This window comes from Calliphora vicina, chromosome 2 (assembly GCF_958450345.1).
Source record: "Calliphora vicina chromosome 2, idCalVici1.1, whole genome shotgun sequence".
NCBI lineage: Eukaryota > Metazoa > Arthropoda > Insecta > Diptera > Calliphoridae > Calliphora > Calliphora vicina.
In genome coordinates this window covers 22,203,052-22,230,318 of record NC_088781.1, presented here as the reverse complement: position 1 = coordinate 22,230,318, position 27,267 = coordinate 22,203,052, and the positions used below count along the sequence as shown (strand labels likewise).

General features: G+C 28.6%; 10 non-coding genes across 10 annotated transcripts; 1 reads left to right on the top strand and 9 right to left on the bottom strand.

Moving 5' to 3' along the window:
* Window positions 1–10,949: 10,949 nt before the first annotated feature.
* On the bottom strand, window positions 10,950–11,023 carry TRNAN-GUU (transfer RNA asparagine (anticodon GUU)). Its single transcript has one exon. It is a non-coding gene; the product is annotated as a tRNA-Asn (tRNA).
* Window positions 11,024–11,802: 779 nt separating this feature from the next.
* Window positions 11,803–11,876, bottom strand: TRNAN-GUU (transfer RNA asparagine (anticodon GUU)). The gene has a single exon. It is a non-coding gene; the product is annotated as a tRNA-Asn (tRNA).
* Window positions 11,877–12,305: 429 nt separating this feature from the next.
* On the bottom strand, window positions 12,306–12,379 carry TRNAN-GUU (transfer RNA asparagine (anticodon GUU)). The gene has a single exon. It is a non-coding gene; the product is annotated as a tRNA-Asn (tRNA).
* Window positions 12,380–13,328: 949 nt separating this feature from the next.
* On the bottom strand, window positions 13,329–13,402 carry TRNAN-GUU (transfer RNA asparagine (anticodon GUU)). The gene has a single exon. It is a non-coding gene; the product is annotated as a tRNA-Asn (tRNA).
* A 782-nt stretch (window positions 13,403–14,184) lies between these two features.
* TRNAN-GUU (transfer RNA asparagine (anticodon GUU)) lies at window positions 14,185–14,258 on the bottom strand. Its single transcript has one exon. It is a non-coding gene; the product is annotated as a tRNA-Asn (tRNA).
* A 309-nt stretch (window positions 14,259–14,567) lies between these two features.
* TRNAN-GUU (transfer RNA asparagine (anticodon GUU)) lies at window positions 14,568–14,641 on the bottom strand. The gene has a single exon. It is a non-coding gene; the product is annotated as a tRNA-Asn (tRNA).
* Window positions 14,642–15,002: 361 nt separating this feature from the next.
* Window positions 15,003–15,076, bottom strand: TRNAN-GUU (transfer RNA asparagine (anticodon GUU)). Its single transcript has one exon. It is a non-coding gene; the product is annotated as a tRNA-Asn (tRNA).
* Window positions 15,077–15,770: 694 nt separating this feature from the next.
* Window positions 15,771–15,844, bottom strand: TRNAN-GUU (transfer RNA asparagine (anticodon GUU)). Its single transcript has one exon. It is a non-coding gene; the product is annotated as a tRNA-Asn (tRNA).
* Window positions 15,845–16,053: 209 nt separating this feature from the next.
* On the bottom strand, window positions 16,054–16,127 carry TRNAN-GUU (transfer RNA asparagine (anticodon GUU)). Its single transcript has one exon. It is a non-coding gene; the product is annotated as a tRNA-Asn (tRNA).
* Window positions 16,128–16,715: 588 nt separating this feature from the next.
* On the top strand, window positions 16,716–16,789 carry TRNAN-GUU (transfer RNA asparagine (anticodon GUU)). The gene has a single exon. It is a non-coding gene; the product is annotated as a tRNA-Asn (tRNA).
* Window positions 16,790–27,267: the final 10,478 nt, after the last annotated feature.

Genomic DNA, 27,267 nt, shown 5'->3' with positions numbered 1-27,267 from the left:
AGTTCACATTTTGTTCAGGGCTGGTAACGAATAATATGATTTTAATACATCATAAAAAAAATAAAAATTCTCAAAATATGGAAATTTATTCAAATATTGTACAAATTCATTAAACATTAAAATATTGGCAAATTACTCGGTATTTATAAATTTAAACACTTTTTCCGGAAATCCTCCCATTAAAGTTATAGTTTCTTCCGTTACTTTTTTGGACGAAATAGTCTACTTATGCTTAAAATCGGACATGACGTGGAATACCTTTCCTTTGTTCTTTAACCCATTTCGCTCCGAGATAAAAATTTTATTTATTTTAAAAAAAAAAAAAAAAATTTATGTAACTTATGACTCCCTGATTGCAAATATCTGGTCAAAAAATTTTCCAATTTTTCGTTTTCACAGAAAAGCCAGTTCCCGCATTTGCATGTAAATCATGGTTTTTATGTTTTATGAAACAGTTACATTTGTTGGCAATAATTCCGCATGTTTATTTTATTATATTAATTTTATTTTTATACCCTACACCACCATAGTGCGGAGGGTATTATGCGTTTGTGCAGATGTTTGTAACGCCCAAAAATATTAGTCTGGCTGGCCGGCTGGCTGGCTGGCTGTCCATGTAAACCTTGAGCGCAGAGTACAGGTCTCAATTTTGAAGATATTTCTATCAAATTTGGTACATATTACTTTTTCGGCCCAAGGACCAAGCCTATTGAAACCCCATACAAATGTCCCCTCGAAATTGGACTTTATCGGTCATAAATGTTTAATTTATCTATGTATCTACACAAATTTCGCTCCAAATAAGTTTTATATATACAAAATTCATGTCATCAAATTTTGTTACGATCGCTCCATAATTAGTCATAGCTCCCATATAGACCCGCTTCCGAAAATCACTTTAACGTGCATAAATCGCTTAAAAATGTTGGTATACACACAAAATTCAACATAGTTAACTTTAATATAGACATAAATCAAACGACCTAATTTTATGGTGATCGGTCCATAATTGGTCATAGCTCCCATATAAGGCCCACTTCCGAAAATCACTCAAAAATATAAATTATTGAAATTTTAAAAGAAAAATGTTTTTGCTCTTTTACTTGACCGAAAATACTTTCTTACTTGTTTTTACTATTTTTAAAAATTAATTTAAAAAATGTCTATTTTTAGACACTTTTTTTAATTTAATGTATTTGTATAAATTTGCCCCTAGCAACGAGGGACTTTTCGACCTTTCGACTTTTTCCGTTTTTTAAAAAGTAGACTTTTCGAAGTTTCGACTTTTGGTAGTTTATGAAAAGTCGATTTTTTGAACATTCGACTTTTTAGTTAATCGACTTTTTTCAACTTTTTACCATTTCTTGTAAAAAATACATGGTTTCTACATTTATTGATGCGCCTTTTGTAATGTTTAGCAATAAAAATTAAATTTATCAAGGCGATAATAGTTAGAATAATGTTGTAAGAATTTTGTGTAGAAAAAAGCTTTATTTTATAAACATTTATTTATTTATTATTTACATATATTAGCATACACTACAAAAAATGCAAGTGCAATATTTTTAACAATCTAAAAAGTCGACTTTTATCGACTATTCGACTTTTTTCGACTTTTATCGACTATTTTCGACTTTTATCGACTATTTTCGACTATTCGACTTTTGAGATAACATAATCGATTGTTCGACTTTTTTCCGACCAAAAAGTCGATTTCGACTTTTTTCAGGAAATAGTCGATTGTTCGAACAATCGAACAATCAACTTATAGAACCCTACTAACAACCGCATGCTATCAACATTGTTGATAAGTAGAAGCTTCTACTGATGGAAATGTTTATAAACACCATGTGCAAATTCGCTAGTGCAAATTCGTAACAGTATGATCTTGAAAATTCAAATTATTACCAAAAGTTTAAAGATTTCTTTTTAAACATTTTCCACAAAGTATAAAAAACAATTTCCTACAATTTAAGTAAAAAATGTAAACGTATTTAATGCGATTATTTAAATATACAAGATATAAATGAACGAATAAAATTGCAAAAAAAAAATTGGGCTTAAAATTGTAATTCACAGGAATGTATTGTATAAAAAACCATTTCAACAGGACATTCTCTGACACACTCACTCACACACACACATAACTACACATTTACCCACATTTCACTTAAAAACTGTGATGCTGTGAATTTGTCTGGAATAGTCAAAGGATTTAAAATTGTTCGTTAAATACGTTGGTAGACTTTTAAGTATAAATAAATATATATCTGTTTCATCTTTTCAGTTTATCTGCATACACACAGACACTCTATGACAATTTTCTATTTATACAAATAGAAATTTTGAAAAATATATTTAAAAGGACTTTCATTTATTTGGAATATTTCTACCCTCTGTAAGCTTATAGCCAGTTCTCTTCTTATTTATTCAACAAGGAGGTAGAAAATTTAAATTTTAGATATTAGTCCAACTGTCAGAAGAACATTTCAACTGTAAAATTACTTGACAATCGGATTAACTTTATCTGTGTAGTTGCTGTTTTTATCTTCTTTTATACCCGTAATAATAATAATAATAATAATTTTAATATTGTTTATAGACAGTTTAGATTACATGACATAAAAGAATACTTTTGTATTTATAAATAGTAGAAATAAGATGAATAATACCATTTATTTATTTACTTAAATAAGTATTTTATTGTATTTATTTATGCGTCTTTGTTTTTAATAGTTTCTTTCAATTTGTTATGAAAATAAACAGCTCAAGGCTTTTTATTTGTATTATTATTAAATGGTTAAATAAATATAATTAAGTCTGTTAGGGCGAATAATTTATTAAATTGCAATAAAAGTGTGTAATAGAGGCATTTTTCATTGGAATCTGTGGTTGCAGTGAGGTGAGAAATTATGTTTTTAATTCGAAACTAAATTAAAATGGTTTCATTAGAACTATAAAACATTTAATTGCATATACCTTTAGAACAATTTCAAACAATTATTAGAAATAAAAATTGGCTGCGTAAAATAAGTTATTTTTATAAATTCTATAGGGAAAGTTTGCCAATTAAAATTTCAGGATAAACAGAAAAATATTAAAATATTTTATTTGAGAAATAATAACTCATTTAACATTTCGCACTCGTTCAACAATACTGTATTAACTCAAAATTTTTAAAAATTCAAGTTTTGCAAGAAATCAACTAACAACATCTATCTATCTACTGTAAAAATTTCAACGTATTTCGATTACTCTTTCATCTTGAAAACTACATTTGAGACCATTTTCGTGATAATTAGTGACTACCTTGTATCAACAAAAAGGTATTATTTTGAGTTAATACAAAAATTTATATAGAAATACATCGTATATTTTCATAAAAAAAAATAATTATTTTGAATTGAGCCTTTATTCAAGTTAAAAATAATCAAATTGTTTTATTTAAATTTGGTTGTATTTTGATTTGATACTGTTTTGTTGATAAAATATACAAAAAAATATCGAGAAGTTTCAGAAAAATGGTATTAACTCAAAAAATAGATTTATTTTGCAATAATTGCAAAAATTTAAAAAAAAACAAATATTCAAATGGAGTTTGCTTAATATGATGTGTTCGGATTTTCAAATTCTCTTAAAAAGTAATAACAAACAGTTTTTGGCCTCTACTGAACATTTCAAAATTTTGAGTTAATACAGTATTGTTGAACGAGTGCGATTTATCAATAAGTTTTTCGACAATATATATCCAGAGCTTTTGAAAACTGATCCCAACTTATACAGCCTATCATAGACGAATTCTAGGACACCTGCCTGCTCTGTGAAAGATGAATATTAAAATCCTAAAGAAGGAAGTTCTAACCGAATGCACAGTGGGACTGAATCAAAAGGTTTGGGAAATAAATCTTGCATTTTTAGCTGGCTAACTCGATTGACATGAAACTGCTCATTGATGTATCATAGAAGTATTAAAGTAAAGCTTAAAGTATTTTTTTACCACTTGCAAATTTTGTGTGGTCTGTCTGAAATCAAAGATTTTACTATATTTATATTGGGACTTAAAAATGCGTGATTTACAACAGATGGCGTATATTTTGAACTCGGATTTTGTTTTTAATAACTTATATGTCATTTTGAAGGGTACATATTTCAGCTCTCTCAATACAGATCTAGTCAAACTAATTATGATCTCCGTTATTTCCTACAATACTATAAGAAAATCCCGTCCCAAAGTACCACCAAAAGTCCCGGAAAATTTGATTGGTTTAGGTGGATCCGTGATGGAACATTTTCTTTTCACTGCATTTCAATAATTATTTAATACTAGATGACCAACCCGCCCCGGCTTCGCCCGGTAGCTGATTACCAATGTTAGTTCTTCAATTTTCTACGAAAAATGTCTTTCCAAATTTTTGATTTTTTTTCTTTACAAACCATCTCCTGAAAATTTCAAATCGAATAAAAACAAGTAAGAGAGCTATATTCGGCTGTGCCGAATCTTTATACCCTTCACCAAATTATACTTTAAAATAATTTTTTTTTAAATATTTTTAGGTAAACAAAATTTAATTTTTTTTTAATTGTTTTCCAAAATTTTTTTAAATTGTTTTTTAATTTTTTTTTAAATTTTTTTTTCCAAATTTATTTTAAAATTTTTTTTTTTTTGAAAAAAATGTATGACAAAAAAATTTTTTATGAAAAAAAAAAATCGGGTTAAAAAATATTTTTCCCGATTTTGACCCATTGTAGGTCCAACTTACTATAGCCTTATCTACATCGTTGCAATGGACTTTGAAATATCTATCATTAGACATCCATATTGTCTACATCAATGACTTAGTAATCCAAAAAATAGGTCAAAAATCGAGGTTGTCCCGGTTTTTTGCTCATATCTCCGTTATTTATGGACCGATTTTGCTGCTTTTAGATAGCAAACTTCTCGAAAGCATGTCTGACATAATTATTGAAGATTTGGATCCCGAAGATATCTGGGGTCTTCAGAAAATTGATTTCAACAGACAGACAGGCGGACATGGCTTAATCGACTCCGCCATCTATAAGGATGCAGAATATATATACTTTATAGGGTCGGAAATGAAAAATGTAGAAATTACAAACGTAAGGACAAACATATATATACCCTTCTCACGAAGATGAAGGGTATAAAAATCATCCAAATCGCTGCAGCCGTTTTCACGTGATGCATTACATACATGGACCATTTCATTTTTATATACACTCAGGTCGGATTTTATGCGAATTCAAATTTATGCGATTTCTAAAATAACAATTTTTTTTGGAATTTTAACAGATTTTAAAATTTTATATGGTATTTTAAATTCTAGTGATTAAAATTATTTTTTACAATGGCCCATAATCATAGTCAAACACTAAAGTCGGTTCTTTTTAAAAACAACTTCAAAATAAAAGCCAGCTTTTTATTAATTTGCAACCATAGTCAAAATTGAAGTATGTTTCAGGGTTTCGATATTCAGCTCTAGCAACATATTTCTTATATTTGGCTATGCAATAAATATGAAATTATATAATTTCATCACAATCAACTACTATAAATATTCATACTGTTCGTTCGTATTAATATTAAAATTGCAATGCTTGTCTGCAATTTTTAGTAGCAAACACAATACATTGCACATCCACCAAAATATATGCTCGTGCTTTAGTAGCAAACACACTTTTTTACAAAACTAATATAGCACGCCATTCGTTTTATTTTGTTGTGCTGGCAAATTTCTCTAGCAACAATTCACATTTCTTTGGTTGTGCTATAGCTCAATTGACATTTCTGCAATTGATGCTAACAGTTGCTGTTATTGCTAAGTGTGTTATACACTTATCAGTAAATGCTCACAATGTATGTAATTATTGGCATATAAATATTATAATGTATTTTATTATTTTCAATAATAATTTATTATATATGTCATTGCGAATTAATTTATATACAGAATAAAAAAAAAATGTATTTAATTTTATTATTAACATTAAAAAAACGTTCGTTTTACAATGATAAACAAGTTGGTCATCTTAAAGAATATTATGAGTATCACATTTTATTTAGATAAAGTAAATACAGGCAAATTCCGGTATAACGAATCTCACTTTAACGAAAATCCGATTTAACGCACGGTCAAATTCTTTACATTGACTACCTTATATAACGAACGTTTCAAAAATTGTATGCTCGATATAACGAATGGTGAGAAAAAACAAACAAAATCAAACAAACGACCAAATTTTTAACATTGACAACCTTATATAGCGAACATTTTGAAAATTGTACACTCAATATAACGAACAGAAAGTATAAAAAACTAAAGTAGTAAAGAATGTAAAAATAAGAAAATAAGTCGTTACAGTACCGTTTTCAATGATTACATTCTTTAATAATGGGTGCTGTCATTTTTTCTATATATCGAATGAAAGATTTCATTCGCATTCTAAGAAAACTGATTCGTTCATATTGTGAAACAGGCTATAATTGTGCAAGTGTTGGCGTGAATTAAATATGGGAAACCGTAGAAGAATTTCATCGAAAGAAAAAGTAAAAAATTTAGATGAATGAATAAAATATGGAATAACAAAATTCTCAACATGTATTTTGAAGAAAATAAAAACAAACATTTTTATCTTCACACAAATAAAGTGGAATCTGGAATCTTCAAAATCAGTTTTTTTGAAATGAATCATTTTCAGAATCGAAATCCCTTACAATGATGGCTTTATTAATTGTGGATAATGCACCAAGCCACACTCCTGAAGAAGAATTAGTAAACACTACTTAAGATATACAAATTTGGACGATATTCATGCTTCCAATGTCACACCGCTATTCCAACCTATGGAAGTTAAAAAATAAAAAGTCTCGATATAACGAATTTTTCAATTTAACGAATGGGCCTGACAACATATCGTTCGTTATACCGGGATTTGCGTGTACATATCTTTCGATTTTCCCCATATTCGGTATAAACAGACGGATTTGAACATGTCAAGTTTTATTTTTTTAATTTCTTAAACTTTTAATTATTTGCGATTTTAATTTTTGAAAAAATGTTTGTGTATCTTTAAATATTTGTATCTACGAAGCTGATGTCGAATTTAATTGATATTTATTTCGAAGTTAATTATGTTTTTTATACTACATAGTAAAACAATATATGTTTTCAATATTGCAATTTTTAGATGCACTTTTGAAAACGGGTTATTCATAAAATATAATTTTTGTTTATATTGTAGCATCATACAATTTTGAAGTTATTTTAAAAAATCTAAATCCAGAAACTGTTGAGATTAATTGCATGTAATGTTTGTGACAGGTTTTATAATTTAGTATGGTAACTTTGTTTGAGAAATGTAGTTATAATTGATATAACTGTATTTTTTTTCGGTGACTGTTTTCCATTACTACACAGAGGGGCAGAATCAACATTTTTTGGAAATAAATCTGGCATTTCTAAACGGCTGGGCGTAGCCAATGACCATTCATGTTTAAGGTTTTAAAATGAGCCCTGCAAATGTCCCAGGGGCGGAGCTATGGGGGCTCAAACTAGGGAACCATCGACGTGTAAAATTTTTAAACACGTGCCATTTATGTTTCCATCTGATTTTTGGAAAGCGCTTGGCTTGGTCTTGAAAAACGTGTGCTATTTATCTCTTATAATTTTCGAGTTATAGGTATTTCAAAATTTAAATTTTGTCATACCTTGGTCCGTTTTTTAAAATTTATAGGTCGTACTTTTGGACCGCATAGACTGGACATTTTTTGTTACTTAGACAACTAAATCGCCAATAATGTACAAAAAATGTTAGAGCAATATCAATTATGGATCGAAAAATAAACGATTTTCAATTTAAAAAATAGTAGATTTTTGCTGTTTTTTTTTCGGCGAAAAGGTGACTTAACTCTTTCTTTGTTAAAAAAAAACTATCTTTAAGAACATATAACAATTTTAAGCTTTTCTCTAAAGTATTTTTACGGAGAACATTTTGGTATAAAAAACATGTCCTATTTTTCAAATATTCCGCCCCTACAACCTTCGGAATTTGACCTATTTTTTAACAAAATTTCAACTTTGGCCACATGTTCTAAAATCCCAAAGCTCGGATCAGAAAACGGAAAGGATCTTTGGAAACTTCGATGTGTTGCTTATTTAAATATGGTCCCTCTTGGCAAAATTGCGGATGCCATTTCGTCCATTTGAGTTAGAGGCAAATTACTAAAGCAAGTTTTACTTATTTTTTGGAAAAAAGACATTTTGCATAAAAAAACGAAAAAACGATTTGAGAGACCACTTCCCGTTCATTAATATTTAAGTGTTATACACCAAATTTCTTGGGTTTTAGAGTAGATTAAGAAAATCGATGTTCATGAAGGAATTTCGAAAAAAAGTGTAAAAACTGAGACGGCCTAATGTACATACATCAAATTCAATTCAAATTTAACATTTGGTAAAATCATCGCTAAATTTATAATGAATCATTAGTAAGATTCAGCTTAACTTCTAGAATTATGCGGAATTTAATCTTAATTTTAATAATTGTTTCATTATGTGTAATTTATTCTGAAAAAGTTTTTAAACTCATCATCCTCTACTATTTAGAATCATTGTAATTCTTAAAAAGTTTTATATAAAGAGGTTTATATTGTAAGTCAGCAGTTTAGGTTTCAAATCAGACCAAATGTTTGATATAATGTGTACACAATGAATATAAAAAATGCACAAAAACATGAGATTTATTAATTTTAGTCCCAAATTTTAAAAACCGAGTTATATAACCGGTTCGCAAAAAACCGAGGTTATGAAAAATTAAACATTTATGAGCGATAAAGTCCAATTTCGGGAGGACATTTGTATGGGGGCTAGGTGAAATAATGAACCGATTTCAATAGGCTTCGTCCTTGGGCCGAAAAAATTATATGTACCAAATTTTATCGAAATATCTTCAAATCTGTACTTTGTGCACAATGTTTACATGAACAGCCAGTCAGACGGACGGACGGACATCGTTTAATCGACTCAGAAAGTGATTCTTTAATGATTAAAAATATTACATTTTTAATTTCAAATATTATAATAGACCAAAAGAGTAACTCATTTCAATAATTATACCAATGAACATCTCACATTTTAATATAATTAATAATAAAATATAAATAATATAAAATATTTTTATTATAATGAAATACATACGTATGTATTACATACTTGACAATAAAATTACTGGCAGCATCCAAATAGCATAAAACAAGAAATATTAATTTAACTATAGCAGAGAAAGAAAAGAAATGTAAATTGCTGCCAGAGAAAATTGCAAGCACAACGAAAAAAAAAACGAATGCTGACACGCAATATTAGTTCGGCAAAAAAGTGTGTGTGCTGCTAAAGCACGAACATATAATTTGGTTGTTGTACTACAATAACGAGCTGGCAACTGGTTGTATTTGCTACTAGAAATTGCAAACTAACAGTGCAATTTTTAAAGTAATATATGAATAGTAACAGCAATTTATATTAGTAAAGTTATACAAAATTTAAATGGTAACTATATTTTTAGTATGCAGAGTGATAAAAATTGATATTTACTGCAGTTTACGGCTAATATAGTAGCAATTGTAAACCCTGGTATGTTTTAAATTGAACCGACTTTAACTGGGTGCCACCTCAAATGTAGAAAATGTTTTCATACAATATACAACAAAAAACAGACAAGTGGCAACGCTGAACAGCTGACATACAAAATTAAAAAAAAAAATCAAAAAAACGTAAACAATAAAAGTAACCGGGACATCTAAAGAAAGAAAGTTGTTTGTTGTGGAAAAATGGAAAAGATAAGATTAATATCATAATTAGGATATTTTGGTACTAATTTTATTGATAACTGTTCAATAATTGCAAAATCTCTACCAATATCTTTTAACTTAAACATTTTTTACTTTGTGACGAACTTTTTTACTCGGCGAAGAACAGCTGATGCTGTTGTTAAACGAGTTAAAAACAACTTCAGCTAGTTTTATATTTAGAGTCGACTTCAGCGTCAGAAGTATACTTTAACTTGTCTATGATAGACCTAAAGTCCACTCTTAAGTAAAGTCGAGTTTTATTCTCTTAAAATGTACTTTATTTTTGACTATGATTATGGGCCAATATGATTATATCATCTAGTGATGAAAGTGACGTTGAACCAATTCCAAAACGATGCAGACAATTATTCAGTGATTCATACAGAATTTCCTTAAAAATGTTTTAGCTTATTTTTTGGATAATTTTCAGTTTTTTCTGTAATTAATGAATTAATATTATATTTTTGTTTATTTTTTTAAACGGGTTTTATTTTTACTGTTTAAGTAAATGAAAAAAATATAATTTTGTTGATTTTTTTAATGCGATTTTGCATTGGTTTTTTAATGAAAATTTGAGTTTATGCGGTTTTTCAGAATTTTGGAACCTAATGATTCGTTCCAAAATTCTGAAATATGAAGCTAGAGTATTGTTTTATGCGATTTTTTTTTGGAACGCATCTATCTGTTAGTCCCGGCAGATTGCTCTGAATTGACATAATTTTAATTTCACTTAAGCAAAAGTTTTGTTTTTAAGAATTTTGTTTAAATTTTCAATTAATTAAGAAATAAAATTTAAACAAATATGGTCAATTCACATTTCTCTTATCATGTCATATTGTCATAATGTCCTAATATTTCACAATGGTTTTTATTGTTTTTCGAGCAAAAAATTTCCTAAAATAATGCTACTCTGTATGCTAAGTTTATTGTGTTACCTAAGAGTCGGTTAAGCCGAGCTGCCCAGTCATTATGACAATCTGACTGATAAGAGACCTTGTGAATTGACCAATATTGTTTAGTCAAATTCTCCAAAATTTTAAAATAACTTCTATTTATTTAAAAAAAAAAATTAAAAAAAGTGATTCGCCCCCGGGTGGACTCGAACCACCAACCTTTCGGTTAACAGCCGAACGCGCTAACCAATTGCGCCACGGAGGCCATGTGCCCACTGTAAAATTAAGCCATTCAAGAAGCATTTAAATACAACAATTAAATGACTTGCCAGAAAAATAATATTTCTAAAACCCCAAAGAACCATTAGAAGTTCTCAAGGTTGACGTTTCGGTACATGGTTTAAAATATTGATTTTAAATTTTGTGATTACTGCTGATTATTTATAGTATCTCCAATTCAGATTTCTTTCATTTAGATTTATTGTCACTTATTTTGGTACATATTCTTTTTGGAATTTAAAATTAACAACCCAGCAAAAACTTCATTTACAATTTTAAATGTAACTACAATTTAACTACTTCCTGAATGGATTACTTTGTGTTTCAAATATAAATCTAACCGTGAGAGCGCGAGTTCAACCCCCGGTTGGGGTAAAATATTTTTTATTTTTTTTTAATAACAATTATGTAATTAATTAATTATTTTTAATTAAATTTGAATAATAATAATTTAAAATATGTAAATTATGTTGATTTTTCTTTGTGTGTGAAAACCAGTTGCTGCTAATGCTTAACAAAATGAAGTAGGTCGTGGTGTAGTAGAAGTACTTGGGTTCGATTCGTATTCCTGACAAACAATGTTTGTTTCTTTATTTTCAAAGTCAAATTTTGTTCTACGTGTGTACATGAATCGCTTTATTGTATTACAACTTACTTTTGGAACATCGCGAAAAAAATTAGTGCATATGTACTTTTTCCAGTATAATAATAAGAAAAATCGTCTAATTCTCCTTTTTAATGGGAAATTGTGTAAACAAAATGAATCGCCCCCGGGTGGACTCGAACCACCAACCTTTCGGTTAACAGCCGAACGCGCTAACCAATTGCGCCACGGAGGCACTTGATCATTGTGCAATTTAAAAAATCGACAAAACCCGAAACCGGTTTGTCAAAAACACACTTTTTCGTTTAAACCGGAAACCGTTTTTGTTTATAATTTGCCGGGTTTTTGGACACTCTAATTCAGGGGTGAATACAGAGAGGGTGAAATAGGAAATTCCCCCCGCCCCACAAAACCGAAAAGTTTTCATATAAAAAAAGGAATATAAAGAAAAATTTAGAACAAATGGTATACCTGGATCCGCGCCTGCTCTAATTAGAAGTTACCAAGGTTGACGTTTCGATATTTGGTTTGAAATATTGATTTTAAAATTTGGGATTATTGCTAATTATTCGTAGTATCATTGTCCTCTATTTCAGATTTCATTCACGTAATTTTAAATTATTTTATGACTTAAAATTAAAAAGTTATTGAAAAATATTAATCTCGCCCCCGGGTGGACTCGAACCACCAACCTTTCGGTTAACAGCCGAACGCGCTAACCAATTGCGCCACGGAGGCTATGTGCCCACTGTGCAATTAAGCTATTCAATAATTTAAAGACTACAATTAACTGACTTGTCAGAAAAATAATATTTCTGAAACCTCAAAGAACCATTAGAAATTTACTATCCTAGATTAAAAAAAAACCATTTCCGGTTTAACCGAAAAAGTGTGTTTTTGAAAAACCCGGGTTTGATTATTGTCTTTTAAAAAAACCGGTTATACGATTTAGATTTTTGTCTTCAAAAAACCCGTTAATCGGTTTATATTAAATTTTTACTTAATATGAAAAAGGTCTCCTAAAATTTATTTTTATTTGTGGAAGCTAATAGGAAATGTGTTAAGAATTGTGTACTAAATCTTCGGAAATTTAGCATTTTTGAATTCTTAATGCAATTATTTTATATCTTTTACGAAATATTGTAAAATGCTATAATTTTTTATAAAATCAATCAATATTTTTAAAAAAGGTATCAAAGTTTGCCATAAATATTTTTGAATGAGCTTTAGAAAATATAAAAACTGGTGGATTTTACAAAGATGAAATGGATAATCTAATAGTATCCAAAACTGGTTTCGGTTTTCATTAACTTTTCGGTTTACTGACAAACCGATTTTTTTAAGACGGTTAACCAGTTTTTCGAATATACATATATTTTCTAAAGCTTATTTGAACATATTTTTGAAAACCGAAACCAGTTATGGATGCTCTATTTCTAATGGTTCTTTGAGGTTTTAGAAATATTATTTTTCTGGCAAGTTATTTAAAATATGAATGGCTTAATTGCACAGTTTTTGAAAAACGTTGATAACATTTTTAAAATATTGATTAATTTTATTGAAAATAGTTTTTATAATGACAGAACCCGTAACCGGTTTTTCAAAACACATTTTTTCGGATAAACCGGTTTTTTAATTGTATTCGTATTTGAACTTAAAATTAATAAATTATTTCAAAAAATTATCTCGCCCCCGGGTGGACTCGAACCACCAACCTTTCGGTTAACAGCCGAACGCGCTAACCAATTGCGCCACGGAGGCAACTTACCCACTGTGCAGTAGTGTGTCCCAAAAGAAGTAACGGATCTTTCAAACTACATTTTTTTTTAATTTTCATAAAAATTTTAAAAGTTATAAAGCCTTATTTACAAAATTTATGGAAAAATTACGAAAAATTGTAATGTAGGACACCTTAATGAGCCAATTCATTGCAAAATGAGCCAATTCATTGCACAGAAAAATAAACCATGGACATTTTTCTTTTAAATTGAGTCCTTAAAAGTAATGAAAATCGTCGGTATTGACAAAGTTATGAAGAAAACTCAAAAAAGGCCGAAAAACCCGATTTTTGGTAAAAACTCGACTTGAGCGACCTCTAAACCGCTTCCGAAAAATCTGAAAAAAAATCTCAAAAATACTGTACCCTATAAGCTTTTAAATTATGCTTGTAGCACCCATGAAAATACAAAAAAAAACTTTTTGGGACACACTAACACAGATTAAAAAGAAATTGAAAAAAAAAATTATTAAGAAAGGTTTACTTCGATCCAATGGACCACACCAACCAATTTTAAGGGCTTTCTAAAGATATCTAATGATATCTAAAAAAAAAACACCATGAATTTCTTTGTAATTATTTTCTTTTTACATTTTATATTTCTTGTTATAGAATATTGATTTTAAATATGTATTGTAATTATTGGCAGTGACGAGACGACAATGGCAGATTCAGATTACGTTGATTCAGATTTTTTTCTCACTTAATTTTTTCTTATTCTTACTTAAAGTTAGAATTAACAAATTATGAAAAATATTGAATCGCCCGCCCCCGGGTGGACTCGAACCACCAACCTTTCGGTTAACAGCCGAACGCGCTAACCAATTGCGCCACGGAGGCACTTAACCACTGTGCAGTAAAGTAACTTGATAACAACATTTACTAGCTTTCAGAATTTAATGAGGTTTCTAAAAATATACGATTTCTAAAATGATTTCTAAATTTCATAAGATTGTTTGTACTTTCTCTATACATTTTATATTTCTTGTTATAGGAATACATACTATATATGTATTTATAATATGTATTTATTTAAAAAGTTTAATTATTGGTTTTATTATTATGTCATCTGACACTTTGATTTATTTACACCTAATCTTTTTCTTATTCTTAAAGTTAGAATTAATAAATTATTTCAAAATAATATTTCGCCCCCGGGTGGACTCGAACCACCAACCTTTCGGTTAACAGCCGAACGCGCTAACCAATTGCGCCACGGAGGCACTTGACCACTGTGCAGTAAAATGATTTCATAACAACATTTACAAGCTTTCAGAATTTTAAGATGATATGCAATTAAATATCCCAGCAAAAACTTAACTTACAATTTTAGATGTACAATTTAACTATGTACTTCCTGAATGTATTATTTTGTAGGCAAGTCAAATATAAATCTAACCGTGAGGTCGTGAGTTCAATCCCTGGTTTGGACCAACATTTTTTTTATTTTGGTAATTACAATTATATTTAATTTTAATTAATTATTTTTAATAAAATTAGAATAGAATTTAAAAAATGGATATGTTGATTTTTCTTTTTGTGTAAAAAAATAAAGAAAATAAAAATTATAGAAAAATATTGAATCGCCCCCGGGTGGACTCGAACCACCAACCTTTCGGTTAACAGCCGAACGCGCTAACCAATTGCGCCACGGAGGCACTTGGCCACCTTGCAGTAAAGTGACTTCATAAAATATTTACTAGCTTTCAGAATTTCAAGAGATTAAGCAATTAAACATGTTTGACTTCTATTAGTCAGACCAACCAGATAAGTTTCTAAAGATATATGATTTCTGAAAATGCATCATTAATTTCACTTATAATTTTATATGTAACTACAATTTAACTATGTACTTCCTGAATGCATTAATTTGTAGCCAAGTCGAATATAATTCTAACCGAAAGATCGCGAGTTCAACCCCCAGTTGGGGCAACATTTTTTTTAATTGTTTATTTTTTTTTAAATTAAATTTTTTTAATTATTCTTAATTAAATTAGAATCTATTTTAAAAAATAGAAATTATGTTGATTTTTCTTTGTGTATGAAAAACCAGTTGGTTGTGGTGTAGTGAGTAAGCAAAAATAGTTCAAGTTCTTGGATTCGAGGCTTGTGTCAGACAAAATTTTTTTTGTTTTACGTACATTAATCGCTTTATTGTAGGACATATTAAAACAGCTTACTTTTGGGACTTTTTCAATAGAATAATAAGTAGTCTAGTCTAAATTTGTAAGTAAATTGTTTACTGGGATCAGATTCATTTACTTTGATTTAGATTTATTTTTTTACCTAATCTTTTCCTATTCTTAAATTTAGAATTAACAAATTATTTAAAATTATTTAAAAATATTGAATCGCCCCCGGGTGGACTCGAACCACCAACCTTTCGGTTAACAGCCGAACGCGCTAACCAATTGCGCCACGGAGGCACTTGGCCACTGTGCAGTAAAATGACTTCAAAACAACTGACTACAGATTAAAAAGATATTAAAAATAAGCAATTCAACTTTCTTTAGAACCTAGGACTATCTAAATCTTCCAGTTTTAAGGACTTTCTAAAGTTGAATTATTTTATTATATTGTCTGTTCATAGTTTTTCTTATTGAATAAGAACTAATTTTAAGAAAAAAAATTAACTCGCCCCCGGGTGGACTCGAACCACCAACCTTTCGGTTAACAGCCGAACGCGCTAACCAATTGCGCCACGGAGGCAACTTATCCATTGTGTAGTAAAGTGACTTCATAACAATTATTTGCTGCTCGTATAATCGAACAATTTCTTGCGAATAATTATTCGAATACATAATTTAAAAACTACGATTTTCGAATAAGGAATAATTAGCATACAACCAATAAAAATAATTGTTTTAGTTTATCTTTTATCACAATTGTATATAATTTCAAATTTTAATAAATAATTTGTTAAATTACCGTCACAATATACAATATAAAAAAATATACTAAAATTTTTTATTTTGATCGATATTGAAAGATTTCATTGTTTCTATGTGGTCTTTCAATCACTGTAGATAAATGTTACTGCTGAAGTTATAATTCTAAAAATAAAATTTCCAAGGTCATGCGATTTGTTGGCAGTATCACAGTTATGTATTATCCACACTATACCATTAAATACTTTGTAAAGGGCCTTTCATTAAGCGATTCCTATTATCGAAATTTTGTATTAGTTTGAAATGCCTATCAATGCCATTGTATATGGAATATAAAATCATGAAAATGTCCGACACGGCTTCACTGGGAGGCGCTCATCCGAAATCTGGCTGAATATGATGGCTATGAGCCTCCGTGGCGCAATTGGTTAGCGCGTTCGGCTGTTAACCGAAAGGTTGGTGGTTCGAGTCCACCCGGGGGCGAGATTAATATTTTTAAATGAGTAGCTTATATGGCTGATATCAATTGTCAAAGTTTGGAAGTAAATACCAACTATTGGCTAAGAGATAATTTTACATCTAGATGAAATCAAAGAATTATGGAAAATTTTTCTTCAGTTTAATATTTAATTGATCCGATCACTCAATACTTGTAATAAATATATTTATATGTAGTAAAAGTTGATTTTTTGAAATACTGAAGGCATAATGGTCCAAATTTCATTAGCTTGGTTATATAACATTTCTATGTACCAATAGATATGCAAATAATTTATTTGCAGTCTTATTTTACAAATTTGATCTATGAGTGTGTTTTCAAATACATTTACCTGCTCATTAAAGAAAATCTGATTATCTTTAGTACCTACAAAGTTAAATAAAAACATGGAATATGCTTTAAATGTTAAATAAGTAGGCATTTAAATTTATCAATTTATTAAGTTAAACTATTATAAACCCTGTAATTCAAGGAACTGATATCAGTATTGACTATCAAAAATAGGCTACCAGTAAGATACAATTTATCCTTTCAAATGTATATCGGACATGGAATAATATTGAGATATTTAATGTTGTTAATGTTTTCGTCCTTATTCTTCATTTTCCTTCATTTCATATTTATGTTAAAAACACAAGTTAGCATGTTTTAAATATAGGCTCAAGACATATAGGCCCATAATTTGTTGTGGAAAAATGGAAAAGATAAGATTAATATCATAATTACGATATTTTGGTACTAATTTTATTGATAAATGTTCAATAATTGCAAAATCTCTACCAATATCTTGTAACTTAAACATTTTTTACTTTGTGACGAACTTTTTTACTCGGCGAAGAACAGCTGATGCTGTTGTTAAACGAGTTAAAAACAACTTCAGCTAGTTTTATATTTAGAGTCGACTTCAGCGTCAGAAGTATACTTTAACTTGTCTATGATAGACCTAAAGTCCACTCTTAAGTAAAGTCGAGTTTAATTCTCTTAAAATGTACTTTATTTTTGACTATGATTATGGGCCATAGTGTCTACATCTACAGAGTACTTGAAAATATCAACAAAAAACATTTTTCAGTTTCGACTGTGCCGAATCTTGTATATCCACCATCAATATGTAGTTTTAGGGACTTGAATCAGTTACAATTGATAGAGTGATTAATTTCTTAAACCTTTAAATGACTTATGTAGAAATTTATGTTAGTATCATTATACATATGTATGTATATACATTATTTATATAGAGTTAATTATGGACCGATCCTCACAAAAGCTGGTAGAAAAATTTCATCACGATATCAATTATAATAAGAAAATTATGAACGTTCAAGTCATCTTCTGAGGGAGACCTTGTATGGGGACTAGGGACAAATGTTGCCCAATTTTCGCCGTACTTTCAGTATAATTTCATAGTATTCAGAAATAATTTGTGCAAAATAGTATTCCCGAAGGATATTTGTATAGGGGCTAGGTGAAATCATGTATCGAAATCGTGTTTTCACTTGACAGACGGACATAGCTAGATCGTCTTAGAATCTTATGAGAATTCAGAATATATATAGTAAAGTGGGTCTGCGATAAGTATTTTAATATGCTACAAACGGAATGACAAACTCAAAATACCCCCATTTTTTTATGGTGCATATAAAAATTAGAAATTTTTTGTACTTTATTTAAATTAGTACCACTTTATATGAAAACAGCCACATTTAGTTAACTTTGTCTGTTAACTAAAATATCTTGTTTTGTCCAATACCAGTTATTATGTCAAAAACTTAATTTCAAAAAATAAAGTTTCGTTAAGTTTTTTAAATGTCCAAAAATAAAAAAATCTTTAAAATTAGCAACAAATTTGTCAAAGTTAAACAAGTGTGGAAAATAATTAATTTTATTTTAAACGGTTTCAAAAATTGAAGTTTCGTTAAGTTTTTAAAATGGTCAAAAATTCAAAACTTCTTAAGTATTGGAAACAAACTTGTCTAAACTATACAAATATGCAAAGACATAACTTTTATTTGAAACAGTTTCAAAAATGTAGTTTCGTTAAGTTTTTTAAAATCGGCCGAAGTGGAAAATTTATTTTGAATTAAAACTAGATTTAATATTGTTAAACAAATATGGAAAAATATTACTTTTATTTTAAAGGGCTTCAAAACTAATGTTTCGTTAAGTTTTTTAAATGTCCAAAAATCAAAAATTTCTTTAAAATTGGCCACAAATTTGTCAAAGCTAAACAAATATGTAAAAATAAAAATTTTATTTCAAACAGTTTCGTTAAGTTTTTTTTTAAAAAAATTTTAAAAAATTGATTATCTTTTTGAAATTAAATGATTTATATTCAAGCTTAAATAATACAAAAAATATACATTTCCGACGGTTTCAAAAATATAGTTTTGTTAAGCTGTAATATAGTTAGTTTTATACAACCAATTAATCTGTTATTTTATTTTAGTAGTTCTACATAAACAATTTAATGGAGACTGTATTTTATCAAAAGACCTGGGTCACATTGTCATACTCAGATCTACCAGTTTTATACACCTACATTTAAACATTTTTATATATTTCTCTGCAATTCCATGTGTGTATGTAATAATTTTTCTTCTTATTATGGTTCATTATTTAATAAATAAATCATTTTCCCACTTGACAGATAGTTAACCATAATTAATTACTACAATTTATATGAAATTTGTTTATACCACTGGTTAGTAAATAATTAATGCAAAATTGAAAAATACACCGAAAAAAAAAGAAGAAAATGTGCAACAAAAAACAAAATATAAATAAAATAAAACAATTGTATATAATCCAACTTAATTAAAAATTTACCAAATTGTATGTGTTTAAATGAGTGTGTGAGTTTTTGCCTGCAAATACATATTAATTTACACATATCGTGTGTAATGAGGAGAAAAATTATGCAGTAGGGGCCTGATAAAAGGCCTTATTTGGCAATAAAAAGCTGTTGCAGTTCTATTCCATACTAACATATTTTAATTTAAAGTGAGAGGAATTTTAACCACACCCCCCCCCCCCAAAACCGAAAATGTTTAATATAAAAATGGAAAAAAAGAAAAATTTTAAAAGTTTACCTGAATTTGTGTTGGGTTATCATCAAATGGCCGAAAAGGATCAATTGTTGACTTGAATCCATGTTTGGTTATCATCAAATGTTTATCTGGCCATACTTGGCTTTTGTAATAGCAAAGATTTCTGTGTTCTTTAAGCTTCTTTAATTTTGATTTCTGTAATGCCGATTACATCAAAAACATTAACAATGTGGCAATTCCTTAAATTTTCAAAAGAACTTTCATCTACAAAAGACGAGCATCTGCTTTGACAGGATGTTGTTTTAAAGCCTTAAAAGGCCTTTTATAAGGCCGGCATTCAAATATCCCCCCTTTGATCAAATCTGTTTGCTTATATTTATGTATTTAATATAAAATAATAACCAACAGTCAGTATAATATTATTAACAGCTACACAAAATAGTCATCCGCCCAAATGTATGCATATTTGTATGTTTATAAAATAATTTAAATATTATAACAATGTAAATTTTACCAGAGATTATTAAAAGCCTAACAAATGCAAAAACATAAGTCACCATTAATTCTATAAACCAAAAAAAAATCAAAAAAAAAAATAAACGAACAAAATTATTATTAAAATGCTAAAGGCACTAAAAAAAAAGAAAATAATTTAAATGCATGGGCAAAACATACACACACAAAAAATTATAACAATTAAATTGCTGCAATAAAAAAGTAATTTACAGCACTGGAAATTAGGGCATCAGGGGAAGGAAGCGAATTTGTAGAACTCTTCGTATTTATTTTCAATTCCAGCTAAAAGACGAAAAAAGAGGAACTGAAATCAACAGATTTATCCATATTATAGTTTTCAACAATTTATTTAAATTCCGAAAATGGTTTTGTAGGACACCAGAAAGAATTTTTAATTTCCAAAAAATTTTCAAAAATCCACTTTATTTATCATTAAACAGAAAATAAAATATTTACAGAAAAACTCAAATAGAATACCTGAAACTCACAGTACATTTATTTTTCTTCAAAACCCAGCAAAAATTTTGAATTCCCAAAAAATTTTCAAAAATTCCCTTTACTTTTCTTTTAATATTCTTAAGCAGTTCTGTTAGAAAAAATCAAAAAATACATGAAACATATAATGTATTTGTATGTCTGTATATCCCAGCAGAAATTTTAAATCCCCAAAAAACTTTCCAAAATCTCCATTATTTTTCATCAAACAGTTTTGTTAGAGAAAATAAAAAAATTCCAGAAAAACTCAAAAACATCTTTTAACTTTCTTAAAAAAAATAAATTTCCAAAAAAAAAATTATTAAAATTTATAATACATTTATTTTTGTTTAATTCCCGGCAGAAATTTTAAATTCCCAAAAAACTTTTAGAAATTCCCTTTATTTTATTTTTAAAATTCTTAAGATTTTTTTTTTAGAAAAAACAAAAATTTCAATATAAATACTTGAAACTCATAGCACATTTTTTTCATATATTTGCAGCTAAAATTTTAAATTCCCAAATAAATTTTCAAAATACCAAGTTCTCATTTTAAGGCAATTCTTGTTAAAATATTTGTAATTCCCCAGAAAACTTTTGTGATCCTAAAATGGGTTTGTATGTCCCCAGCAAAAATTTTGAATTCCCAAAAAAATTTAAAAAATCCCCTGTATTTTTTTAAATTTCTTAAGCAGTTTTATTAGAAAAAATTTGATATTTCCACAAAAATGCTTGAAGTCATGACACATTTATTTCTTTGTAAATTCCCAGCAGTAATTTTAAATTCCCAAAAAATTTAAAAAAATTCCCTTTATTTTTCTTATAAATTCCTTAAGCAGTTTTGTTAGGAAAAATCAAAAATTACCATATAAATACTTGAAACTCATAGCACATTTTTCTCCTTATATTTCCAGCTTCAATTTTAAATTCCCAAAACAAATTTTCAAAATACCCAGTTTTCAGTTTTAGCAATTTTTTAAATATATTATTTTTTTTAATTTATGTAATTCACCAGAAAATATTTATGATTCCTAAAATGTCCCCGGTAGGGTTTTTAATAACCGGTTATAACCGGTTTTTTTGTTTAAGTCGGTTTCGGTTTTTTTGAAAAGCTCACATTTCGAATATTGAAGAAACCGGATTTTTATCCTCCTTTTTCTAAAAGTGTGTTTTTATGGTTTTAGTGCATTAAAATCTTTAAAAAATATTCAAAATCCAAAAAACTTTAAAAAAATACTCCAACTATTTTTGAAGACTTTTTATATTTAGAAAAATCTCACAAGCGATCTATATTACATTCTATATATTTTTTCCATTTTTATACCCTACACCACCATAGTGGGGAGGGTATTATGCGTTTGTGCAGATGTTTGTAACGCCCAAAAATATTAGTCTAACACCCACCTTAAAGTATACCGATCGACTTAGAATCACTTTCTGAGTCGATTAAACGATGTCCGTCCGTCCGTCCGTCCGTCCGTCTGGTTGGCTGGCTGGCTGGCTGGCTGGCTGTCCATGTAAACCTTGTGCGCAGAGTACAGGTCGCAATTTTGAAGATATTTCGATCAAATTTGGTACATATTACTTTTTTGGCCCAAGGACCAAGCCTATTGAAATTGGCTGAAATCGGTCCATTATTTCACCTAGCCCCCATACAAAGTCCCCTCGAAATTGGACTTTATCGGTCATAAATGTTTAATTTATCTATGTATCTACACAAATTTCGCTCCAAATAAGTTTTATATATACAAAATTCATGTCACCAAATTGTGTTACGATCGGTCCATAATTAGTCATAGCTCCCATATAGACCCGCTTCCGAAAATCACTTTAACGTGCATAAATCGCTTAAAAATGTTGGTATACACACAAAATTCAACATAGTTAAATTTAATATAGACATAAATCACACGACCTAATTTCAAGGTGATCGGTCCATAATTGGTCATAGCTCCCATATAAGGCCCACTTCCGAAAATCACTCATGAATATAAATTATTGATATTTTAAAAGAAAAATATTTTTACTCATTTACTTGGTGTAGGGTATTATATGGTCGGGCTTGACCGACCATACTTTCTTACTTGTTTTTTTTTGAAACCTAACGTAGATATTGACTTTTGAAATTAAATAAAAGTCGTAAAATCTTAACCACTCATTTTAGAAAAAACTCAATTTTAATTTCAAAATGTGTCAAATTTGACCCGAATATCTTATGAAAATAATAGCTTTGGTATTTACAAGGGGAATCCCAGTTTTCATACAAATATAATGTTCAGCAAGTATGATGAAAAGAGACGGATATATGTTAGTGCTACCAAAGTTCTGAAAACATTTAACTTAATTGTGCGTAACAATAATTTAAGATTTTAGCTCCAGGTCAAATTTGACCCAATGACCTTTTATAGATATTTTTGGCAGATTTGTGTTTCTAAAACGTAGTTGTTGATATTTGAAATTAAATAAAATTCATAAAATATCAAAAATATCAACCACACACTTTTAGAAAAAATTTAATTTTAATATCAAAATGTTTCGAAATTGACCCGAAGACCTTGTGAACGTTAAAAGAAGTAATCAAAATTAGAATTAAAAAGTATTTTAAGCGTTTTAAAAAGGCTTATTTTTTGTAATTAGAAGACATGTATATTCTTTATCATAAGTATGAGATCTTTAATATAAAATAAAACTTATTTTCTTCTTATTTCTAGGCGTTTTAATATTTTGCCAAAAAACCGGTTAACCGGTTATTATTAAAAAACCGAAACCGGTTTTTATTAAATTGCAATTTTTCGAAGAAACCGAAAACCGGTTTCTAAAAAATGTCTAAGAATCGATCACCCTAGTAAGTCCCCAGCAAAAATTTTGAATTCCCAAAAAAAAATTAAAAATCCCCTTTTAACTTTCTTATGCAGTTTTGTTATTTGTTTATATTTCCACAAAAATACTACATTTATTTATCTTTAAATCCCAGTTGAAATTTTAAATTCCTAAACATTTTCAAAAATTCCCTTATTTTCTTTTAAACAGTTTCTTTAAAAAAAATCTAAAATTTCCACAAAATTACTTGAAACATATATGTATCTCTGAATATTCAAAAACAACAAAAAGACTTGAAACTCACAGTACATATATTTTTCTTCATATACCAGCCAAATCTTTGAATTCCCCAAAAAATTACAAAAATTCCCTTTTAACTTTTGTCAGAAAAAATCTAAAATTTCTAAAAAAATACTTGAAACATGTAGTACATTTATATCTAGCTCCATATCCTAGCAGTTACAAAATTTTCAAAATATCCAATTCTTATTTTTAAACTATTTATTCAAAATATTTTATTTTATAATATTTGTGATTCCTAAAATAGGTATATGTGTTCCCAGCAATAATTTTGAATTCCCAAACAATTTTAAAAATTCCATTAAAATGTATTGTTACGAAGTTGAATTAACGATTTGAATTTAACGATATGTAATGGCTGCTTGCAACACTCATCATGTTTATAAACATTTCCTGGGCTATCAACAATGTTGATAGCATGCTGTTATTAACATTGTTTGTGGGTGTGACAGCATTAACTGTAAAAGATGCTAACATAAACATTAAAGTTGCTAGAAATAGAATATTCTAGTTTTGTCCGTAATATAGATAATTCATGAAACTATTTGAAGATGGAACTGTGTATATAAATAGTAATTTATACTTATATAGAAAATTGCAGCCAGTTAGATTATCATAGGCGCTGTTAGAATTAACATCGACTGCATTACCAGTGTATTCGTGTAAATTATAAAGTGTGTGAATTATAAACTTGTATTTGTATATAAACACAGAGTGACTATTTAAACTGTTGTATAAATTTGAATAAATAAAGAGTTGTTACAATTTTAAACTACTAAACTGCTTTTATTTGCAATCAAAAGGATTAGGTTTATTTAAAGGAAATCAACCACCGTTTTTAAAAGGTAAAAACGTAACAGTTTTATAAAAACGTCCAAATAAAAAAGTTTAAAATCATATTAAATTTATTTATCATTATATCCCTAGCAAAACTGTTTAAGTCCGTAATAAATTTTCAAAACACATAATCAAAGCTAAATATTTCATACACAAAAAAGAAACACACTAATATAATAAAAATATCAAGCTGTCTAATTACAGCTAATATTTTCATCGCTCACTGTTATTTTGATTAACTAATAAAGTTTTTGTAAAACATTTAGTCCTCCTGCTAAATATTAAAAAATATACAATATTTATTATGTTCTAAACTCTAGATCAACCATTTTCATGTATGCTTTGCATAAAAACAAACATGACTGCCTACAACTGTCAATTCAAATGAAAACATGAATTTTATAAATGTGTTACGCCTGCAAAAAAATAACAAATTTTAAAAATTAAATAAATTTATTTATTTTTATAAAAAAAGCTACAAACTTACACCATACAAAAGGGATAAAAACGTTGCAAATATTCGTGTGACCTAATCTTTGGAAAATAAATATAAATAAATAAACATTTTTAATTTTAAACGCAAGCGTTTGCAAACAAAGTTACAAAACTTACATGTAGAGTAATTTATTTTTTTTTAGAAAAACACAGGTTAAAATTACTTTTTTTATTTTAATTTATGGCTGGTTACATGGATTTTGTTAACGAAATATTTAAAAAAGAAAATAAAAGAAAATATTGCATAAACAATTTATGTTTTAAAAACCAACACAACGGATATGTCAGAAACCTCCATGGGCCGTTTGTCGGTTGGTCGTTTGGTTAGAAGGCCAGACCATTGGATGAATGAATGGCAGGAGTTTGAAACAATCTACCAGTCATAGCCTTACATTCAATTCCCTGTTTCATTATACAAGGGGGAAGGGATTTTAAAGGATTTGTCGCATATCCAAATATGAAAATATGTATGTGTGTGAATAAATATAAAAATATATTTATTCTAACACATATATACCACCATTCATGCATATTGCATGTAGCTTATGCCACATCCGTTAAATGTTTGTATGAATGAATTTTATATGTAAAACTTTTATGCCTACCACTACCTTCATTCACCAGGTGAATTTTACCTTTATGTTTATATGGCTGAATTTTTATATAGATATTGCCACAGTTAACTACTTCAAAACCAAGCACTGTGGGACACTTCAGTAGCTGGCAGCTAGGGCACAAATCTAAAGTTCTGAAATTATCTCCAATTTCACGAAAATATCGCCAATTTAAAAAAACACTAATCTCATAAAAATCTTCAATATTTTAAAATGAATCTAGAATTGCATACAAAATTGGTAATTTCTAGATATCTACTGAAGATACGGTTTCGGTAGGCCAAAAACCATGTATATACAAGTATTCGGATAAAATTTTTCTGAATACCGAAACTTGTGTAAAGACAAAAACAAAGATGGTATTTTGTTTCCTTAAAAGTACTTCTGCAGTATTCTAGTTAAACAATTTGGACTCTATACCGGTTTTCGATTATATCTAGGCCACATATGGGCCGATCTTTTATCCTATGAATGGATATTTTTTGTGATTTTATTGAAATTTTTGTAATTTCTCTTAATGCAAAACTCTCAATCTTTTTGAATAAGTAATTACTTTTTAATTCAATTATTGAGCGTATGACTTAAAAATGCGGGATTCGCAACTTATTTTGAACGCGGTTTTTGTTTTTAATAACACGAAGTCTGGTTAGACTTTAACTAATAGTTATACTGCCTTTAAAATTATGTTTGTATGAAAACTGTCAGTATAACTATTAGTTAGTACATAACCAGAGGTTATAGACAATAATTGTCACTAATGTATGGCTGACTCCAATTTATATATTTTGGGTCATTTGACACGTATGTGCTCTTTGTAGTGCAGGGAGAAAACAATTGGTTCTTTATACACCCCAGGTAATCTAGCAATGAAGACCATTGCCACTTAAGTGTCTCTTAGTAATATAGAGTGTAGTCACTTTAAACGTTTTGTAAGTACATCGTACAAAATGGTTTTAAACAAATTGTATTGATATAATTCTCATACAGTTTATTTTTATGTTTGCTTAAGTATACTGATATCCCATGTAACTTAGCATGAAGTCAATGGTCACTTTAGTGTCCCTTAGTAGCCTATAGTGTAGTCGATTTAAATGTTCATTTTGTACTGCACTTTAGAAGGTTGTCGGAGGAAGATTTGTTTACAAGCAATCTTTTATTGATCGGACCGGTTATCGCACAGTCTCATTGTAATCAAAAAGGGTCAATTAACCCCCTGCTTAAGACATGTTCAAATAACTAGTAACGTAGCTAGTGAAGTAACTAGTTCCCACCCTAAATGATCGGTAAAATCTCTAGTTCGGGATTATCTCCTAGAACTGCTTGGATATGTCATTTATTCATACTTAGAACAAAGATTTC